Source organism: Macaca mulatta, chromosome 8, assembly GCF_049350105.2.
Source record: "Macaca mulatta isolate MMU2019108-1 chromosome 8, T2T-MMU8v2.0, whole genome shotgun sequence".
Lineage (NCBI taxonomy): Eukaryota > Metazoa > Chordata > Mammalia > Primates > Cercopithecidae > Macaca > Macaca mulatta.
The window spans coordinates 76,215,770-76,236,874 of record NC_133413.1 but is presented as its reverse complement, the minus strand read 5'-3'; the positions used below and the strand labels follow the sequence as shown (position 1 = coordinate 76,236,874).

Here is a 21,105-nt window from a genome sequence, read left to right as displayed (position 1 = left end):
TAGAAATTTGACTTTCAGGTAAACAACAAGGATTTTTTTAGGGTAAGTATGTCCCAATTGTTCGTTGTGTTTCTGAAATTTTAATTTAACTGGGTGTTCTATTTTTTCCCCCCTAAATCTACCAATCCCAGGCTCTACTCCTGGAGTATTTAATATTCTATATTGAAGCCTTCCAAACTGAGGTTCTAGAATCTAATGGAGAAGTAGAATCTTGGAGGCCAGGATCTAGTTCAGAAGGCATGATCTGTTAGGCCAACACCCTTCTCTTCCCATAGAGCCATCTAAATTACAACCAAAGGTAAAGAAATATCCAACTGAGAGCACGCAGCAGCAACGCCCTGCTTTCCACTCCCTGCCTTTTTGTTTTTTGAGACGGAGTTTCGCTCTTGTTGCCCGGGCTGGAGTGCACTGGTGTGATCTTGTTACTTTTAGTGATTATTGAATAGAGATATAATGTCTTTTGTAGTAATTATTGCTTATGCAACGGCAAAAAGCATTTTGTTGTTTTCTCTATCAAGGTTAACAACATTTAAAAGGGAAAGGATCTTAAACCTTGTTCTTAGGATGAGGATTACTATGTTTTATGTAGCATGCTATATACATTAAGTTATGTTTTGTTCTGTCAAATAAATGACTAAGTAATCAATATGACTTTTCACATCCGGTAAAATTTTGGTGGGAAGGACTTTAGATTTGCCTTTGCCTTTGACCACATTACCTAAATAATCCACGAGATGGCAGCAGAGAAATGTTCATTTAAATGTATCATCTATGGAGAGGTTGTTACAAGTGCACTTTAACAAAAAATAGACTAACCTTTGTAATTTGGTCCTTTCTAAACATAGAGTAGCCAGTTAGAATTTTTAAGTCATTTCTCATGTCTTTTATGAGAGACGTAATGAGGGTTTTATTTTATTTTATTTTTTATTGGTCTTAAAGTTGTTTTCCTTGCTCTCTACATTTTGCAGCAAGAACCAGGTCTAAATGCCTGGAAATGTACTTGCCGAGCTATGTTTTTCTTTCACAGTGAGCATTCTCATAAGTAATCTTAGCAAAGCTGGGAACAATAAATTTTGGGACATCACTAAAAGTGTTCTTTGTGGTGATTTACAACCTGATGCCACCATCCTTTAGGAACAAACAAGAAAGTGAAAGAGATGGTTTTCAGGTATTGGAGCCTGAGTTTAGGTGGGGGAGTGGGTGGTGAGTGGGGTAAGAAGAGAGGGAGTGTGTGGGGGAAAAAGGATATTTCCATAGAGACTGCAGTTTTCACCTAAATTTGTATTATATTTATATTATCAGCTACGTTTTCACTTATCTGTTAGAGGGAGTAATTGGAGTTAACAATAAATCATTGCAGGTGCTTTTTATTCAGAAGAAAAGAAATTGTTTTCCTATAAATGACCTCAATTTTCTAATTTTAGTGTCATGTATTTCTTATGAAGTGATAAAAGGCACAATATAAGTCTGTTCTATAGATATAATTAATAACAAATTAATTATCATTACTCTGTATCATTTATTACTTTGGATTTCATTATGCCTGAAGCTTGGAAACTTAATTACACACACACATGCGCACACACATAAGCACACACACAAGCACACACACACACACAACACACATATGCATGCTTGAATGTGCTTTTTGTTTATATAAATAGGACATGCTTGTTGCAAACTTTTAAATCATACAGGAATATATGAAATAGAAAATGAAGAGTCCCACAATCCCTTGAGGTAGTTTGTGAATATTCTTGCAGATATTTCTCTAAGGAAAGATGAACACATTTACATATTTTAACAAATGAGATCATACAGCTCTGATACTGCGTTGCAACTTAGGTTTCAGATTTACTCTATCATGGACATCTTTCCATGTTTGGTTTTTATAAGCTACAGATGATTTCATTACATGTTCCTGACATAATGTTTTAAACTAACTCTATTGATGGATATTGTTTTCCATGCTTTTGTTGCTATAATTACAATGCTGCACGGAGCAATATTGTGTGCTTCTCTGTGAGTATTTAAAATCTAAACTTTTGACCAAATAGCATTTTCAGAAGTGGAACACCACAGTTGAAATTAGTAATAAAATCCTATGATGACACCCACATGGGCAGAGCTGGTATATTACACGTGGGAACACACTGGTGAAGCTCTCTTCTTTTTGAGAGCACTGGGATGAAGCCTGTGTGTGAACAGCGGCAGCGCGCGCCCGGCTCTCAGCTTGCACCACGCACTCCGTGGCCACGGCTTCCCCCGTGCTCGGCCCCCCGCTGCGGTCTTCACACCTGTGAGGCCCCGATAGTACCGGCTCCAGGCGCACCTCGCCTCGCCAGCAGGTGTTGGCTTTTATCTACACAGCCAGGCAGGATTGAAATGCGCTCTCCCTCGGGACCCTCCTTCTCTTCGATTCCTCCACGGTGCCAGAGATCAAGGAGGGGAAGGTCTGAAGTCTGGGAAGCCAGGGGCAGGGCATTGTCAAGGAGGCACTGAAGACTCTGGAATGCGCTCCGCCCGGGTCCGGCAGGGCCGGGGCTGTTTGCCTTCGGGGCACAGCGGAGGCCCCATCTGTTTGCTCCAGCGTTTTCCTGAGTGGTCGCCTTATGGCGGCCCCCTCACCCGCAGGCCCGCCGAGCTGCGGAGATCATCTCATCATCTCTGCCACTTCACACGGAGGGGCGAACGCTGGCAAAGTATTGTTTTATGACAGGATTTCTCAGCCAAGGGATTCAGACTCTTATTTATTTCATGAAAAGGAAGGAAAACATTTTATACAAATAATGGAAATTCAAATATAAGACAACAGGTGTAACATTTCACATTCAGAACTCCTTTTCAAGTCCCATGAGTATTTTTTAATCGAATCTTGTATCCCAGTGGTTCTATAAACTGAGTATCTGGCCTTTTTTTGGGGCCTGGAGGGTGTCTCTGGGATTGCAGCAATGGGTGATCTCAACCTTTATCAACTAGGTGATATTTAAAAAGATCCTGGGTAACAAGGATCTTGAAAAAGATCCGGACTCTTCCATTTATAAGGTCCTGGGATTTGTAAACAAGACCATTAGACAGAACTTTTTCTTACCATATAAGGCATCCATTTTCTCATTATTTCTATTTTTTATTTTTTTTGAGACGAAGTCTCACTCTGTTGCCCAAGCTGGAGTGCAGTGGCTTGATCTCTGCTCACTGCAACGTCCATCTCCCAGGTTCAAGGGATTCTCCTGCCTCAGCCTCCTGAGTCGCTGGGACTGCAGGCAAGTGCCACCATGCCCGGCTAATTTTTGTATTTTTGGTAGAGACGGGGTTTCACGATTTTGGCCAGGCTGGTCTTGAACTCCTGACCTCATGATCCGCCTGCTTCAGCCTCCCAACGTGCTGGGATTACAGGCGTGAGCCACCGAACCTGGCCCTCATTATTCTTTTACAATAATGTCTGCCTCTGCTTGCTCCATTTTGAACTGTGTCTAGTTTTGTAGACTGGACTCCTAGATGTGGATCTGGTGTTTGAGAGGCTCCCTTTAGGTTCTGAGGGCAGCAAATGCATTGTTGGTGACTATAGAAAAAAAAAAAGCAGTATGGTTTTGCTGCTTATGAGTGAAACGTTGGAAAGTTAAAGCATTGAATGTGCCCTCTGCACTGCAGAGGCTGTGTTTTATACGTTCTGTATCTCTATGAAGTTTGAGTAGTAACAATGGCCAAATAGAAAACTTGTAGTAAATTAATATTTTGAGTTCATTCATTCAACAAGTTTGCATTGAGAAATTGCTGTATGCCAGGTATTGTTCTTGTCACTGTTTTATGAGCAAAAGAGATAAAACTTCTTGCCCTCAGGGCACTCAAATTTTAGTATGTAGGGACAGTAAGCGAATTAACCATTCTTAGTATATGAGGTGGTGATCAGTGCCAAGGAGAAAAACAAAGCATGGAAAGGGGATGAATTGCACTGTTAGGTGGGACGTCAGGGTAGGCCTTACTCATGGATGAGTAGGATGGCATTTGAACAATGACCTGAAGGAGTAGATGGAGGGGAAAGCAGTGCCCTAAGCAGGACGGATGGCAAATGCCTGGCAAGTATGAGGTCAGGCCTTTGTGGTGGGAGTGGATTGCAGAAGGAGAGAGTATGATGCTAGCTCAGAGAGGGAAAAGGGCTAGACTACATGGGCCTGTGTAGGCTGGACAGGACTTTGCCTTTACTATGAGTAACTTGGGGGAACCATTTTGGATTTTAAGTAGAGGAGTAAAGTGATTTGATTTGATTTTTAAAAGGTTATTAAAGCTGCTGTATTGAGGACAGACAGAGGAGACCTATAGAATTGATTGCTGCAGCTCTAGAAAGAGGTGACGGTGGCCTGTCCCAGGGGGTAGCAGTGGAAATAGAGATTGTGCCTGTATTTTGAAGGTGATGCTGACCTTCCAAATCAATTTTTCCTGATAGTACAGGATCTACCTAGCAAGACTCCAAGGAAGGAGGGAATTTCTAAAACAATTTAAGTGAATGGGGAGAAGCCGAAGATAAAAATTTAAAAGAGCAGAGTAGGGTAGGATCATTAAAGAGATAATCCTGTCAAGGGAGGGAGAGTTTTGGGAGGAGGCTAAGAATTCAGTAATTTGTAGCATCTTGATGAAGCACACGGTAAAGACTTTTGATGTGATCAAAAGGCCTGTGCGATTCCATTATGGTTTAAAGAGTGAAATAGCCCCCAATTTATAGCAGAACATGGAGAAAATACCTTCTCAGCAGTAATAAGGCTAGTCTAAAGGCAAAGAGTGTTGGGAAAATATAAGAAACTCAACAAAGCTGTAGTGAGCGAGGGATAGAAGGGAAGGGGTAGTTATGAAAAATTTGTTACAGAAAACATTGGCAGAACTTGGCAACTAATTTAGCATTCTGAGTATGGGCTAGGAGATGAATTCAATACTATTCCAAGGTTTCTACTTTGTAGCTTTGAAGAGATGCTGGCAGTCTTTCCAATACTTGGAAACTAGAACCAGGGAAGGGCCACGCATGAAGAGTAGGTAATGTGTCTCTTGAGAAATGCTTAATATAACAGTTCTTATAGAAAAAGCACTAGGCAGAGTACATAAACCCATGGGATGAAAATTCAGGATAAAGGAGATTGGGAGTTTAGTGGGGTCAGGCGAAGTAATAGCCAAAGAGCAAATGATTTTCTCTTATCCTAATTAGAAAAAGGAAATTGTCATTCCAGTGCTCTTAGATGATAAAAAAAAAACTTCCGGGAGAGGACAGAAAGGCTGAGGGAAGCTGCGATCCAGGCCAGAGTTTTACTGGGCACCAGCTCAAACAGGATGCTGAGAGGCCGATGGTGCCCTGTGGTGTCACAAGTTACAGAGAAGTTTGATGTGGGATCTCTGGACCATGGGCCATAGCAACCCAATTGGCAAGGAAGCTAGACTTTTGTCCTCCAAGGATACCAGCAGGATTGGCAATTATTTTATTTTTTTCAGTATTGCTGGGAACAAGTTTTGGGCAGAACAGACACAGACAAAGGGCAAGATGCAAGTGTGAATTAACATAAGAGACATCCATGTAGTTCATATCTATGTTTGTATTTTTAAAATAGCCAAGTGATGAATAAAACCAACTAAGTGTTTGCTATAACAGGTCATACAGCTGACATTACTGCTACATTTTCACAAAGAAAAGAACTCTTTGCCATCAGTAACTGGTTGCCCAAAATCCATAATTCCTTATTTGACAAAACTTACATGGGTCCGACTCTGTGTCATTTGTTGAATTAGATTCTAAGAATACAAAATTGAGCAAGATATGAACTTGTCCAAAAGGTCCTCACAGTTTAACTTGGGAGAGAGAGACATTCAGACAAGTAATTGCAGCACAGTGTGATAAGATCAACAAAGTAAAAAAAAAAATGGCTTGGGCTTTGTAGTCACACAGACAAGCTGCGTCACCACTGCCTTCCTTGTGTAAACTTGAGAAATTTACCTCTGATTTTCAGTCTCCTTATTAGAAAATGGATATAACTTTTGCCTTGCATTTCGGGGGAACAACATAGGCCACAAAACAGCATGGACATAAGAGGCTTGAGAAAATCAGATATGAGGTTTTCTGAAAGTAAATTTTTACAGTAGGGAATCAGGGAAAGTAGATAGGGGAAAGAGGCCTTTGATCTTTTAAATTTGGTAATGTCTTTATGAAAAACCCTGCTGTCTACTAAGTACATTACTATATATCATTCCAGGCCCTGGCTTTGTAAGACAAGTAGGAATCTCACATTTCAAGCAACTTGACTCTTTCCTGTAGTCTTTATTTCAGCCAGACTGCTACTGTTTCCCTACACGCCTTGCTCTTTCCAGCTTTGGATCTTTTATTTGGCTGTTCTCACCATACCACTTCCTTGCAAATATACCATTCATCATTGGAAGCCCATTTCAAATGCCACCCAATCCAGGAGAATTTTCTTCACTCCCAGCCGTCTGAGCCCACTCACCCCTTTGACTTTCCTTAGCAATGTTCTGCTTAGTGTACTTTCCCTACCGTCATTTGCATGCCCGTAGCCCTAGATGAAAAGTTCCTTGGGATCAAGAATGATGTCTTCTCTATCTTTGCATGCCCTCAGACCTCATCTTCTTGTCTTACACATCTCACACATAGTCGATGACATCTAAATATTTGTGATATTGAGTTTGGTTAGTGAAACCATTTCTTTTCTTATAGCCACAGAACAAGAGCTAATCCATAGTTGTAAGGGTTTCTGGATCATTGAATGAAAGCTGCTCTTTCAGCAGATCATAATTGTGAAAAGCTGTTAAGTGTATACTTTTGATGAACAGGTTTTGCTGTGTTGCTGAGTTCATGTTGCCATGACAACCTTAACTTTTGGCACTTTCTGAATTTAGTGTCCTACTTAATTTCCTGTATTTGGCTCTGAGAGCCGTATTGTTCTGTCCTTTGTGCTTGCCTATATGGATCTTTAAACTGAGAGTCATTTATGAATGTATCTTATTTTGCTTTATTATGTAATACATTCTTTAAGATGGGAACTTGGTCTTATCCTTATGATCCTGACAATGCCCAAGTGTGCCTTGTACATTTTAGATAGTTAATCTGTCAATACATATTTTAGATGAATTAAGAAATCACTGGTGTAGTAGGCTGTTATAGTGGCCACCCAAAGATGTTCATGTCCTGATGCTTGAGACCCAGGAATATGTCATCTTATATAGTAAAGGGTACTTTGCAGATATGGTCAAGAATGTTAAGATGAGATTATCCTGGATTATCCAGATGAGCCAATGTCATTGCAAGGGTCTTTATAAGAGTGAGGCAGGAGGGCTTAGGAGGAGATATGACAATGGAAGCAAGAGGTTGAAGTGATGTGAGAAGGGGAGGATGGTCAGGGAATGGAGGTCCTGCAAGGAAAAGGAAATACATTGTACTCTGATGCCTCCAGAGGGAGGATTGTGACCTCCAGAGCTGTAAGATGATACATTTGGTTGTTTTACGCCATGTAGTTTTTGGTAATCTGCTATCACAGCAGTAGAACACGAATACAATTGGGTCACTCATTTTAGTAAGTTTCAAAGACCCCTGAGAGGAGTTGTTAAGCACCAGTCCAGTTAGAGGTATTATTTTGGTCAGGTTCTAGATACTACTACTTCTAATAGTACAAAAGGATGAAGTGAGAAAGAACCACAGAGATTATCTTACTAATTCGAATGTAGTCACTGTCAGAATTTCAATAATATATAAAATAGAGTTATCTATAACTAACCCACAAAGTTTGAAAATGCCCTTTATTCAAAAAACTTACACTGAGTGTCAAATGAGTGTCTTGCCTTGTGCTAGAATACTGGACCTGTTCAGCTCCCAAGTCAGATCTCATAGGAGTCTTGATGGAGATTTTCTGTGGTTAGAGAGGCCTTGTACCTTCTGGCCACCTATGGCCTAGTGAGTGCCTATGGCTTCAGGGAGGAAGGAATAGGATTTGGCTTATTGTGGAGTAGAAATTATTATGTCAAACCACGTGTCAAAATCCGGAATGGCTGGTGTCTTCAGAATCCATGTGAACTTTCCACAGCAGTTTTTCTCAGTGTTGACTGGACATCAAAGTCTTCGATGTGTGTATCAGGAGGTACCAGTTCATGAGTGGGGAACTGCAATGATCTTAAACTCACTTGTGATTCATCAGTTCACACACAAATAAACAAAGGTCACAGTATTTTTCTAACCAAGACAGTGAAAAATGGGACACTGCCTCAAATGAGCAGTACCTAATTAAAGACCCTTAATATTACTAAAAAAAAAAAAAAAAAATAAATAAATAAATAAATAAAAGTAAGTTTTGGCCAGACGCATTGGCTCATGCCTGTAATCCCAGCACTTTGAGAGGCTGAGGTGGGCAGCTCACCTGAGGTCAGGAGTTCGAGACCAGCCTGGCCAACATGGTGAAACCCTGTTTCTGCTAAAAGCACAAAAAAATTAGCCATGCATGGTGGTGTGTGCCTGTAATCGCAACTACACAGAGGCTGAGGCAAGAGAATCACTTGAACCTGGGAGACGGAGGTTGTAGTGAGCTGACATCGCACTACTGCACTCCAGTCTGGGCGACAGAGCAGGCCATCTTAAAAAAAAAAAAAAAAAGTGTAAGTTTTAAGAATCACAGAATCACACAACTTCTATCAGGTGGTAATTCCTATGTTGGTCCCAGGTGGGAGGGCTGCTGCTCACGCAGTGCTCACTGCTGACCACACACCCTGCATGCTTTCTCTATTTCCATTGACGGCCACTCCTCATATTACCACTACCATTTTAAAGATTAAAAAAAAAAAAAAAAGAGGCAGAGAGGTGAAATGGCTTCTCTGAATAAAATACCTATCAATTCCACATCTGTTGTTCCATGGAATACTGTGTGTTTTATGTGCAGTGTATCATTTAATCCCTCTGCAAAATGTACAGGGGGGGAATCAATGTGAGTACACTTGTCTAAAGTCTTGACTCATATATGACAACTCTGAGACTGTCTCCACAGATGCGTCCTCCCCACCACTAGGGCACCCCACTTTTGTCTTCTTTGGATTGGCAGTGAAAGGAAAAGTGTTTTGTGTTTCAACAAATGGTGCCGAAACAACTGGACATTCACATACCAAAAAATGAACCTAGACACAGACCTTAACCTCTTCATGAAAATTAACTCAAAATGTATCATAGACCTAAATGCATAATACAAAACCGTAAAACAGAAGATAACAGGAGAAAAATCTTGATGACCTTGGGTTTGATGAAAACTTTTTAGATACAACACCAAAGGCATGATCCATGAAAGAAAGAATTGATGAGCTGGACTTCATTAAAATGAATAATTTTGGCTGGGCGCAGTGGCTCATATCTGTAATCCCAATACTTTGGGAGGCTGGGGAAAGATGATCACTTTAGCCCAGGAGTTTGAGACTAGTCTGGGAAACATCACGGACCCTGTCTCTACAAATAGTAATAAAAAAATAGCTAGGTGTGGTGGCACATGCCTGTAGTACCAGCTACTTGGGAGGCTGAGGTGGGAGGATTGCTTGAGCCCCAGAGGTCTAGGCTGCATTGAGCCATGATTGCATCACTGCACTCCAGCCTGGGTGACAGAGCGAAGCCCTATCCCCAAAAAGAAAAGAAAAAAAAAAAAAAAAAAAAAAGAATATCTGCTCTGCAAAAGACAGTAGACAGTGTCAAAAGAATGAAAAGATAAGCCACAAACTGGGAGAAAATATTTGCAAAAGACCTGTGTGATGAAGGATTGCAATCCAAAATATACAAAGAGCTCCTAAAAACCTAACAACCCAATTAAACGACCTGATTAAACAGCCCAATTAAAAAATGGGCAACAGATCTGAACACACATCTCACCAAAGAAGGCAAACAAACATATGAATTGATGCTCCACATTACATCTCCTTAGGGAAATGCAAACTAAAATAACAATAAGATATCACTTCATGCCTATTAGAATGGCCAAAATCCAGAACACTGACAACACCAAATGCTGGTGAGGATGTGAAGCAACAGGAACTCTCATTCATTGCTGGTGGGAATGCAACATGGTACCCCAACTTTGGAAGGCAAGTTGACAGTTTCTTACAAAACGAAACACACTCTTACCATATGATTCAGCAATTGCACTCCTTGGTATTTCCTAAAGGAGCTGAAAACTTAGGTCCACACAAAAACCTCCACACAGATGTTTATTAAACATTTATTCATAATTGTCAAAACTTGGCAACAACCAAGATATACACCCAGTCAATGGAATATTATTCAGTGCTAAAAAGAAATGAATTATGAAGCCATGAAAAGACATGGAGGGAACTGACATGCATATTAGCAAGTAAAAGAAGTTGTATGATTCCAGTTAGATGAAATTCTTGAAAAGGTGAAACTATGGAGACAGTACAAAAAAGTTGTGGGTGCTAGGGGCCTGGGGGAGCAGCAGGTGGAGCATGGAGGATATTTAGGGCAGTGAAGCTGTTCTTTATGATACCACAGCAGTGGATATATGTCATTATACATTTGTCCAAACTCATAGAATGCACAACACCTGGTCTAAACTATAGACCTTGGTTGATAATGATGTGGCAGTGTATGTTCATCAGTTGTAACAAATGTACCATTCTGGTGGAGGATGTTGATAGTGGGGGAGGCTGTGCATGGGTTGGGGCAGGGATATACAGAAAATCTCTGCACTTTCCACCCAATTTTGCTGTGAGTATATAACTGCTTTAAAAAATGATGCCTATTAAAAAAACTTTTTGTGAATGATAGCTTCACATTATTCTTTAAAATAGGGCTTGAAGATTCACATGTAGAAAGCTGTACATAATCAGGTACAACTCTTTAGTAAACAACAAAGTTGCCTCTGTCTATTTGTCTGTCATTTAATCTATCAATCTCTAGTTGGTGAAAATAGTTCAAGATCACTCAATAGAAATAAAAACAAAACCAGAAAACAATTGATATAGGGGCTAATGTGAAAACCAAGACACATAAAAATTAGTTTATTCCCATCACCTCTGATTTCTTAACCCACATGCATGGGATCATTTGCTGAGCTAGGAATCTGGCGGGAAGTCTCAAGGTTCTTCTTACGTATTTGTCCCATCATTAGTAAATATCTATCAAAAAAAACCACACACACATCTATATACACACACTCCCATATATACACATATATATACACACACAGACATATATACACACATATATATGTGTAGCCAACAAATTTATACTCACTTGACTGAGTTACAAATACAATTATAAATCAGTTATTCATTCCCGGTGTTGCCACCAATACTGCATAAGGGCTGAGCTTTGGAAGTTATGAAGACGATATCCCTTTTCACGTGATTTTTATACATCTTCTGTGTTGATAACCTTTCCTCTCCAACTCAGTAATATGATTAGTATCAAAGTGTGCAGGTCTGAACTATGTTACTGTTTGCCACTGGTTCTTATTATGCATGGAAACCCTGGATGATTTCAGTAGGTTTTCTACATGTGGCTCTATCTCCTTGCATTCATTCTTCACTGTTCCTGCCAAAATAGTTTCCTCTGTTTACTGTTTTGATTTGAGAAATGCATTCATTATCTATTGCTGTGGAACAACTTACCACAAATTTAGAGGCTTAAAGCAGCACCCACTTATTAGCCCACAGTTCTGTAAGTCAAAGTCTAGCATGGCAAGGTGGAGTTCTCTGTTCAGGATGAACTCAAGGCCAAAATCAGGGTGTCAGTTGGGCTGAGTTCTCGTCTGAAGGCTCTAAAGAAAAATCAACTTTTCAGTTTATGCTTGTTGTTAGCAGAATTCCCTTGGTTGCAGTTGCAGGGCTAGGATTTCCATCTCCTTGCTGCTTGTCAGCTGGGACTGCTCTCAGCAACCAGATCCTGCTCACATTCCCTGCCACACAGCCCCTCCATTTGCAGACCTGCAATGGTGAAGCAAATCCCTCTGATGCTCCTAGTCTCTAATCTTTTCTTCTGCCACTAGCTAGAGAAAACTCCCAGCTTTTAAGGCTTTCAGGTCATTGGGTCATGTACATCTCGATAATCCTTCTTTCTTACAGTCACCTGTACCATATTGCATAATGGAATCATGGGGGAAACATACATCACATTAACAGTCCTGGGGATCCTGCAGCTTGTGTACAGAGGTGGGGGGAGGAGGCAGGAAATCTTGGTGACCGTTTTAGCATCTTGCCTGCTGCCCCACACACAACCCTATGGTGCATCGAATCTGTGAGCTTTAAAAGCCTCTCCAGAGTACTGTGGACAACCTACATTCCTCTGGCCTCTGGTCTGCTTCTGCTATGTCATCATTCTTCTATTCTCAAGCCTCTCTCAAGGAAGCATCTCATGGTGCAGTTCCCCAAATGTTCACTGAGCTCTATCACACCAGTCCTTAGAAGCTCCAGCTGCTCCAATTCAGATCCGTGGGGATCTTTGGCTTGTACACAAATCCGTGTTGTCAGACACAGGGGAGAGTCCTGCCAATTTTCTCCAAGGATGGCCTATGAATATTGAGATATGTTACAATGATTAAAAACAAAACAAAACAACAACCACAAAACTGAAGACAACACAGTTCTCAAACCTCAGAGCTTATAGTCACTTAACTGAATTACTTAAAATCTTAAGAGCTGACAGTCCTCAAATTTTTACCAAGAGACCAGAAATTAAGTTCGTGCAGTCTGCCATCTGGGCCCTGAATGAAAGAGAAAATTGCATCTAATCCTGATTCCAGTTTTGTTCAGAGATTTAAAAAAAAAAAGAAGAAAATAAAAAATTAAAAAAGGTCTTTTGCAGGCAGAACCTGAGAAACGGTATGGTGTTTAGTTCTAAATTATCACGCTTGCTTATTTGTCACAGAGCCTGGGTGGCCTGGTGATGAGTACTATATAAAATTATAAGCCCAAAAATGCTTTATTTAGTCTTTGACAATGTGCTTCTTGATTAGAGTTTTAATATTTTTTTCTGGATCTGTTAGATCTTTATCAGTTAGAACTTTATGTTGTTATAAATAACTGAAAACCAGCCAGGCATGGTAGCTCATGTTTGTTCTCCCAGCACTTTGGGAGGCTGAGGTGGGAGGATCACCTGAGGTCAGGGGTTTGAGACCAGCCTGACCAACATGGTAAGACCCCATCTCTACCAAAAATACAAAAATTAGGCAGGCTTAGTGGTTGGTGCCTGCAGTCCCAGCTACTCATGAGACTGAGGCAGGAGAATCACTTGAACCTGGGAGGTGGAGGTTGCAGTGAGTCGAGACTGCACCACTGCACTCCAGCCTGGGCGATAGAGCCAGACTCCTTCTCAAAGAAAACCCACCAAAAACCAAAAAAACAAAAAACCCAAAAAACTGAAAACCTATCTTAAATTGCCTTATTATTATAAGTGGCCAATTAGTTTATGTTGCTGTAAAACAAAGCTAAGTTGGGCTTCAGAATGTGGTGTCAAGGCTCAATAATGTTATCAATGGGGGCCATTGTTTTTCTTCTCTCTACTTTGCCCTTTAAGGTGTCAGCTTTATCCCAAGTCTGATTCTCTTTAGTGCTTGCAAGATAATGTCCAGTAACTCTTAGTGTTGTGTGTTTTTATAATTTATTTTAATGAGGAAAAGAATACATCTGAACCAATATTCTGAATTTCATGTTTACTGGCTCTTGTAAAGGCCCATGGTCATCCCTGAACAATGACTTATGCAGGGAAATAGAATATGTTGGTTGTTGACGTCAACGTAGGATACCTGGAGAGGAGTAAGGTACCTGAAAAAAAAAATTGTAGTCTTGGCCGGGCGTGGTGGCTCAAACGCCTGTAATCCCAGCACTTTGGGAGATCAAAGTGGGCAGATCACAAGGTCAGGAATTCAAGACCAGCCTGACCAACATGGTGACACCCCGTCTCTATTAAAAATACAAAAATTAGCTGGCTGTGGCAGTACATGCCCATAATCCCAGTTACTCGGGAGGCTGAGGCAGGAGAATCTCTTGAACCCAGGAGGCGGAGGTGGCAGTGAGCCGAGATCACTGCCTGGGCGTTGCACTCCAGCCTGGGTGATAGAGCAAGATTTTCTCTCTAAAAAAAAAAAATATATATATATATATATATATATATGTATAGTCTTATGTACAAGACACTAAATACTATACAATAAATTTTCTGTATTTAAAAAATCTGTAAAAGCATCTTTTTATCCTTTTAAGGATTTTGGCATATTGTCACCTCAGCAGTAGTCAGATGAGTCATTCTGGGTATTTGTATACTTCGTAAGGTTTTTATTGGGTTTATATCTGGTTTAAAATCTAAAGAGCTTCATGTGCTACCTGTACTTTTGACCACTTTTTCTAAGTGGTGGGTGATACCAAAATGTTGCAGAAATAATTTCACATTACCTTAGTAAGAGATATGAAGAGGCTGCCCACAGAATATCCCAGGAGTGTCCACTTAAAAGGGAGAGACATTCCTCTGGTCGGAAGCAAAGACAGAGCAGTGGAGGAGAAGGGCTCAACACTGTTGAGAAGCAGTGGGAGGAGAGAGGAGCGCAGCTGTTTGCTCTCTAAATTAAGGGTTGGATATTTTCAAACTAATACAAACTGAGTATTCTCCAAATGTCTCAGCAAGCTGATTCTAATACCAGAGAGTAACTTTTAATAAGCAGAAGAAATTGTAATGGATTTCAAATATGCTTGTTCCCCACATGGCAAAATTATGCCTTCCTTTACCTAGAAAAGGGAGTTCCACTTCTGCTCTCGGGATTCTCACAACTAAGAGATATTAATGTAAACGCTATAATTGCTTAGAATGTATAATTTGGTAAAGAAATAAGGCCAACACCTGAGACAGAGCTGGAACAGGATCTATATGAAAAGGTCCTTTCATGACAGCAGGTGTCTCTCTTTCTTTCTGATTCACACTCATCCAGAAACCTGTAAACTACTATTTGGTGACACCTGACAGTGAGCAAGACCTTTCCTTCCTCTAAAAGGTACCTATCAATTTAAATGTTAAAAAAAATACCCAAACTTATCTCATGTATGCTCTTTACAAAGCTGCAATAGGGAATTTTCTCACCAAATACCTGGGCTTTGGTGTAGCTACATTTTTTTCTCTAAATGATATTAACGGCTTTATTTCTCTTTAATGCCTGTGCTGCCCCCATCCCTCTGCATGGCGCGTGTGTAGCTCAGTGGACTCTGCAGCCAAATAATGGCCAAGTAATGGCTGTGACTTCACACCCAGGACTGACAAACCACAGTGTCAAGGGTACGTATTCAGTGAAAGAAGATGATTTCTCAACATCTTGCCCTCAAATTCTAGAACTTCCTCCTCAATATTTCTTGGAGGTCTTATAAAAAATGTATCTCATCTATTCCCTCCAGTGGGATATTTTACCTTGGTTATTATCACAACTATTTTGCTACGTGCAATGAAATTAGCAGAGATTCCATTTGCTGAAATCATATGTAGAAAGCAGTGCTCTCTGCCTTATTACCAAATGAGTACAGCGTGCCCTTCAATAATTCTTTAAACTCTCAAATGCCTTGGAAGTAATATGCTAGAGTATTACTGAACTGTGACTGAAGCACCATTTGTGCTAAATATGACAGTGCACAAATGATATTCCTCTATAAAAGTTCAAACTACATTAATCTTTTAGGGAGGCTCATTGACTGGGAAGATGGCTTAGATATAAAATAAAGACACCGAGGGCTCATTGAGGAGAGCGTTTCTGGTCAGGATTTCTAGGAACAAGGTAAGGTGAGGTCCATAGTTTAACCCTTTATGATTAGGATGTGAGCAAATGAATGCAGTTCCCAGGGGAGAGATGGAAATGATAATGAACTCTTCTCAATATGAGGGAAGACAGGCTTTCAGGTCAGAGAAATAGAAATTAAATGGTATTAAACAGCTGAGACAAATAGACAATAGTATTGGTGCTGGGAATCTGAACAAAAATGTAATGAGTATTCCCAAGTTTATGTTGATAGTTCCAGCCCTTAACCATATTGCCATTTAGAAGAACGGCAGATTCTTCTTATGTAGTCTCTCCAATGTCATCTTTTTTCAGTCATTTTCACTTATCTTAGGGCTGCATAAACAAGAAACAATTGCACGAATGTCTTCTTTTCTTGGATTTCTAGATGTGGCCAATCAGTCAGTAGGGTTGTAGTGCATATCAAGAAGGAGGAATGGGGTAGAATATTTAATTAGCATTAACAAAGGTAGCTTCAATGCAAATATATATGATACTACTCAGGTTTTTAGTATTAGTTTTACTAAAATATGTAAAACATATAAAAAACAACATTGCTAATTTTTAAAAATTATAGAAACAGGCCGGGTGTGGTGGCTCACGCCTGTAATCCCAGCAGGTTGGGAGGCTGAGGTGGGTAGATAACCTGAGGTTGGGGGTTTGAGACCAGCCTGGCCAACATGGAGAAACTCCACCCCTACTAAAAATACAAAGATTAGCCGGGCGTGGTGGCGGGTGCCTATAATTGCAGCTACTTGGGAGGCTGAGGCAGGAGGATTGCTTGAACCTGGGAGGTGGAGGTTGAAGTGAGCGGAGATCAAACCATTTCACTCCATTCTGGGTGAAAGAGCAAAACTCCATCTCAAAAAAAATTATAGAAATAATATATATTCAATGCATAAGACATGTAACAGTGTAGAAAAATGGAAATGGAAAGTCACCTGTTATCACAGTGTCCAGAGAAAATCATCTCTAACATATTATTGTGTATCTCGTAGTCTCTCTTCTCTAAAGACAGACGACAGACGTGGTATAAAATGATAGATTGCTTTTATGCTAAACAATGTCATATATTTCCCCATGTCAATAAATAAGTAGGGCAGGGCTTCCCCCTAATGAAAGAGCTTATTATTAACATTTTATTATAAAATTATTTTACTATTTTTTATAAATATAATATACACTTTTACAAAGAAAAAGTAAGCAATAAAAATGTCAAAAAAATTAAAATTTACAGGCATTCCTATCACCCAGATAAGATAAGCCAGAAAAGATATTAGAAAGATATGGATGAGGCAAAATCAACATGATTTAATGATAGAATGGATGGTGGAGGAAGGAGGAGTCTATGATAATGCCTACATTTCTGACTTGAGTCCTGGTTTGGGAAACAGAAAAGAAAGTGACTTTGTTACTGCAGCTCTACCTCTCACTTGGCCACAATAGCCAACAAGGGCTTCCTTGCTGTTCCTGGAAAAAGCTAGGCACATTTCTGGCTTTGGGCATTTGCTCTGGCTATTTCCCCTGCCTGGAATGCTCTTCCCACAGCTATCTGCTTGGTCAACTCCTCCTCCTCCAAGTCTGCTCAGATCTCTCCTTCTCCATGAGGACTCCCTGGTCCAATGATCTAACCTCACACTACCGTACTGATCCTCCTTATCTTCCTTTACTTTGTCTTTTTGGTTTTTTTTTTCATAGCACTTACCACTTTCTAAGATACTATTTAATTTATTTACTTACTAGGTTTCTTGTTTGCCCATCTCCCCTCAGTAGAATGTAAACTCGAGGACAGAAAGTTTTGTCTGCTTGGTTCTGAAGTACCTAGAATGTCTGTCACATAAGTAGCTGCTCAATTAATGTATGTTGGATGGATTAATTAAATAGTATTAGAGAGTTTGAAGACTGCTGAAGGATGAGATACCAAGAGTGGCAATGGGTAAGAAGAGAGGAAAGATTTGAGAGCTGTAAGACTTAGAGAAGAAATGAACCAGAGATGCGTTTAAGATGCTGTATGAAAATGATTTCCTTCCTTTTAACATTGAATGATTCTGTCCATTTATTCCAAATAACTAATAGACATAGCCCCCTAACTTAGAGAGATTCATGGAACTAGGTTAAAAGGGTCTATTATTTTAAGGTTAAATATATATTGAATACTTGGGCCAGAACCAGTTGACCTATTGATTAGAGACAAGACAGAAAGTCCGTTTATGTGTTAAGTTCTGATTTTCTATGTCAGAAGAATCTTTACAACATTGATTAGCTGCTTCTGGCAACTATGAGTATATTTCAGCACTGGATGTTTCTAAGTAAGGATTAAAGTAGAAATGGTAACTTTTAGATAACAATTAAAGCAATGATAACAGAGACCAATATTGTAAATAAAGATTTTCTATTACATGAGCTTATGGGGAAGAATATTGACTTTGTCGTTAAGACTCACATATTACCGGGAAGTCACTTAATTTTTCCCCCAAAACATTTCTGTTTGCCTTTGAGTCTTGCCTGTGGCACTAAGATGGTAAAGAACATCCCTGCCTAGACTCTTCACTGTCATCAATATGTGGTGTGACAGTGCTAATAAGCTACTTGATGATGCATAAATATTTTGTAATTTTTTTCAGACTTACATATGAAAGACCTACTCAGCTTCAATCCGCAAGCTTCACTTTCACCCTGCCCACTGAAACCCCAAATACTTGCTCTTGGATACTCAAAAAGCCAACAGATCAAACCCTAAATGTTGATACTCACTGTAGAGGGATGAGTCCTCCACAGGTGGAAACTCGTTTGGCATGGCTCAAATACCTGACACTTGATACACCTTCTCTTTTTATTAAAAAAACTTGGAAATAGACTTTTATTATTTAGAACTTTAATTTCCATTCAAAAAAGTAAAATATAAATTCAATAAATTGGTTAAAATATCCCTAAAATGACTCCACATTTATATTTGATCCCTCTGAATTACATGTCAAAATCCTATCTTTTTCACAGGGTATCAGTCTCTAGACCATCAAGATCATCAATAATGCAGCATTTCTTTTTATTTTTCTTTCTCTTTTTAAAATTTGAGACACGTTTTGCTCTGTCACTCAGGCTGGAGTGCAGTGGTGTGATCACAACTCACTGCAGCCTCTATCTCCTGGGCTCCTACCTCAGCCTCCCCTGAGCAGTTGGGACTACAGGCATGGTCCATCATGCTGTGCTAATTTCTATTTCTTATTTTTATTAAAAACGCAGTCTCCCTATGTTGCACAGGCTGGCCTTGAACTCCTGAGCTAAGGTGATCTTACCATCTCCACCTTCCAAAGTGTTGGGATTGCAGGCATGAGCCACTGTGCCCAGCAGCATTTTTTTCTTTTTTAAACAAAATTTTAAATGTACAACACAGTATTGTTAACTACAAGCACAATCTTTGTGCAGCAGATCTCTAGAACTTATTCATCTTGCAAAACTGAAACTTTACATCCATTGAACAACATCTCCCCATTTCCCCCTCCCTGCAGACCCTGGCATCCACCATTCTGCTCTGTGCTTCTGTGAACTTGACTACTTTAGATACGTCATACAAATGGAATAATCCAGTATTTGTCCTTCTGTGACTTGTTTATTTTACTTAGCATAGGATCCTTAAGGTTCATCCATGTTGTTGCATTTCACAGATTTTCCTTTAGTTAACGACTGAATAATATCCCAGTCAAGGTATATAACAAAATTAAAAATAGAATTACAATATGATTCAGCAATCCCACTTCTGGGTATTTCTACAAAATAATTAAAATCAGGATTTTGAAGAGACACTTGTACCCCCATATTGATTGCAGCATTATTCACAATAGTCAAGATATATAGGAAACAACTGGAATGTCCATTGATGGAGGAATTGACACACATTTTCTTACTTACATTGTCAGTCAATAATACCTTCTTCAACAATAATGTTTTCCTTAGGAGGTTTGTTTTCCCCTTAAACTTCCATTCTTCCTACTTCCCCCTAATTTTCCACATCACAGCAAAAGGTATCACATACCCCTGATTACTTCAGCCAGAAACATAGCAATTATTCAAGATTCCACCATTATTCTCATTGACTATATCCAGTCCAATTAGAAACTCTATCTGTAAATATCTTTTAAGTTTTACTTCTTTACATTTTCAGTATGACCCCCCGTATCCCTCTAACTGCCTTCAAAAAAATCTTCCCTCTTTAGCCTTTGATCCCTACCCAGCAGAAAAGTAATCCTACAACATAAATTGGATTGGATCAATCTCTGTTTAAGCCCTTCAGTGAATTTTTTTATGTGCACCCCCTTTAGAATATATTTCTACATAAGACAAAGACCTTTCTTGTGTACCATTGTATTTTGGGGGCTTTGGACTGTGCCTGGTACATAGTGCTCAGTAAATACTTTCAGAATTAAGAAAGTTTGAGGACTTCCTTGTTTTTTTTTTAAATATGTGAGGTCTTTGCCTTTTTTAGAATCATAACAGTAGGAGTTGAACTGGACCTTACAGGTTATCTGGTTCAACCTCCTTTCGTATTAAATTCTACAGTATGCTCCTGGGTCAACATTTTTGAGTTATTTTGGTGCTAGTCCCTGCTTCAGGCTTCTTTATTATTATCATCATCATCATTATTATTATTATTATTATACTTTAAGTTCTAGGGTACGTGTGCACAACGTGCAGGTTTGTTGCATATGTATATTAGGCTTCTATCTGGTCAGTTTCCAGAGTCTGCTGATTCACTATGGACAGTATCACTTAGATGGGGTTCTCTCTCATTGTTTGCAAAACTGTAGACCTTTCCAGTTTTCATCACTGGGTGTTCAAATTATCGAGATAATACTGTAGCTCAGTTTCCTTTCACTTCATTTTCTTGCATCTTTTTTGTTAATAGATTAAATTTTCTCAGATATTTGTTAGTCTGCTATTCTTCTATTGAAGAATTTACCTGCCTGATCAAATCCGAGTTCCTTTGCTTTACAATAAGAGAGACCGACCAGCTTATTGCCTCTCTACCTATGCACGCCATTCCTCTGTCATGGCCTCTTCTTTTCAGGCAAGGCTGACAACAAAGAGGTGCTTGTTCCCACCTTTGTTTGAGGTATTGCCCTGACACCTTCTTCATGATCAAGGTCAAGACTTATTGTCTCAAAGATTTCATTTCTAACTAATTCACTTCATGTACTTACTTGCATTTTTTTAGCTATTTCTTATGAAACAAGGTCATGGATGAGGCCTAATTGGCAAGTATGTCTTAAGAAATCTGGGATAACAGTGCGAATAGCAGACAACTTATTCCCATAACAGGACTAGGAGT

The 21,105-nt window shown here is 39.6% G+C and overlaps 1 long non-coding RNA gene across 1 annotated transcript in view; it reads left to right on the top strand.

The window, feature by feature from the left end:
• Positions 1–254: 254 nt before the first annotated feature.
• Positions 255–21,105, top strand: part of LOC144330798 (uncharacterized) — a 36,339-nt gene continuing 15,488 nt past the window's right edge. The window contains exon 1 of the long non-coding RNA XR_013397287.1: positions 255–298. This is a non-coding gene — a long non-coding RNA (uncharacterized LOC144330798). The remainder of the gene's footprint in view (positions 299–21,105) is intronic.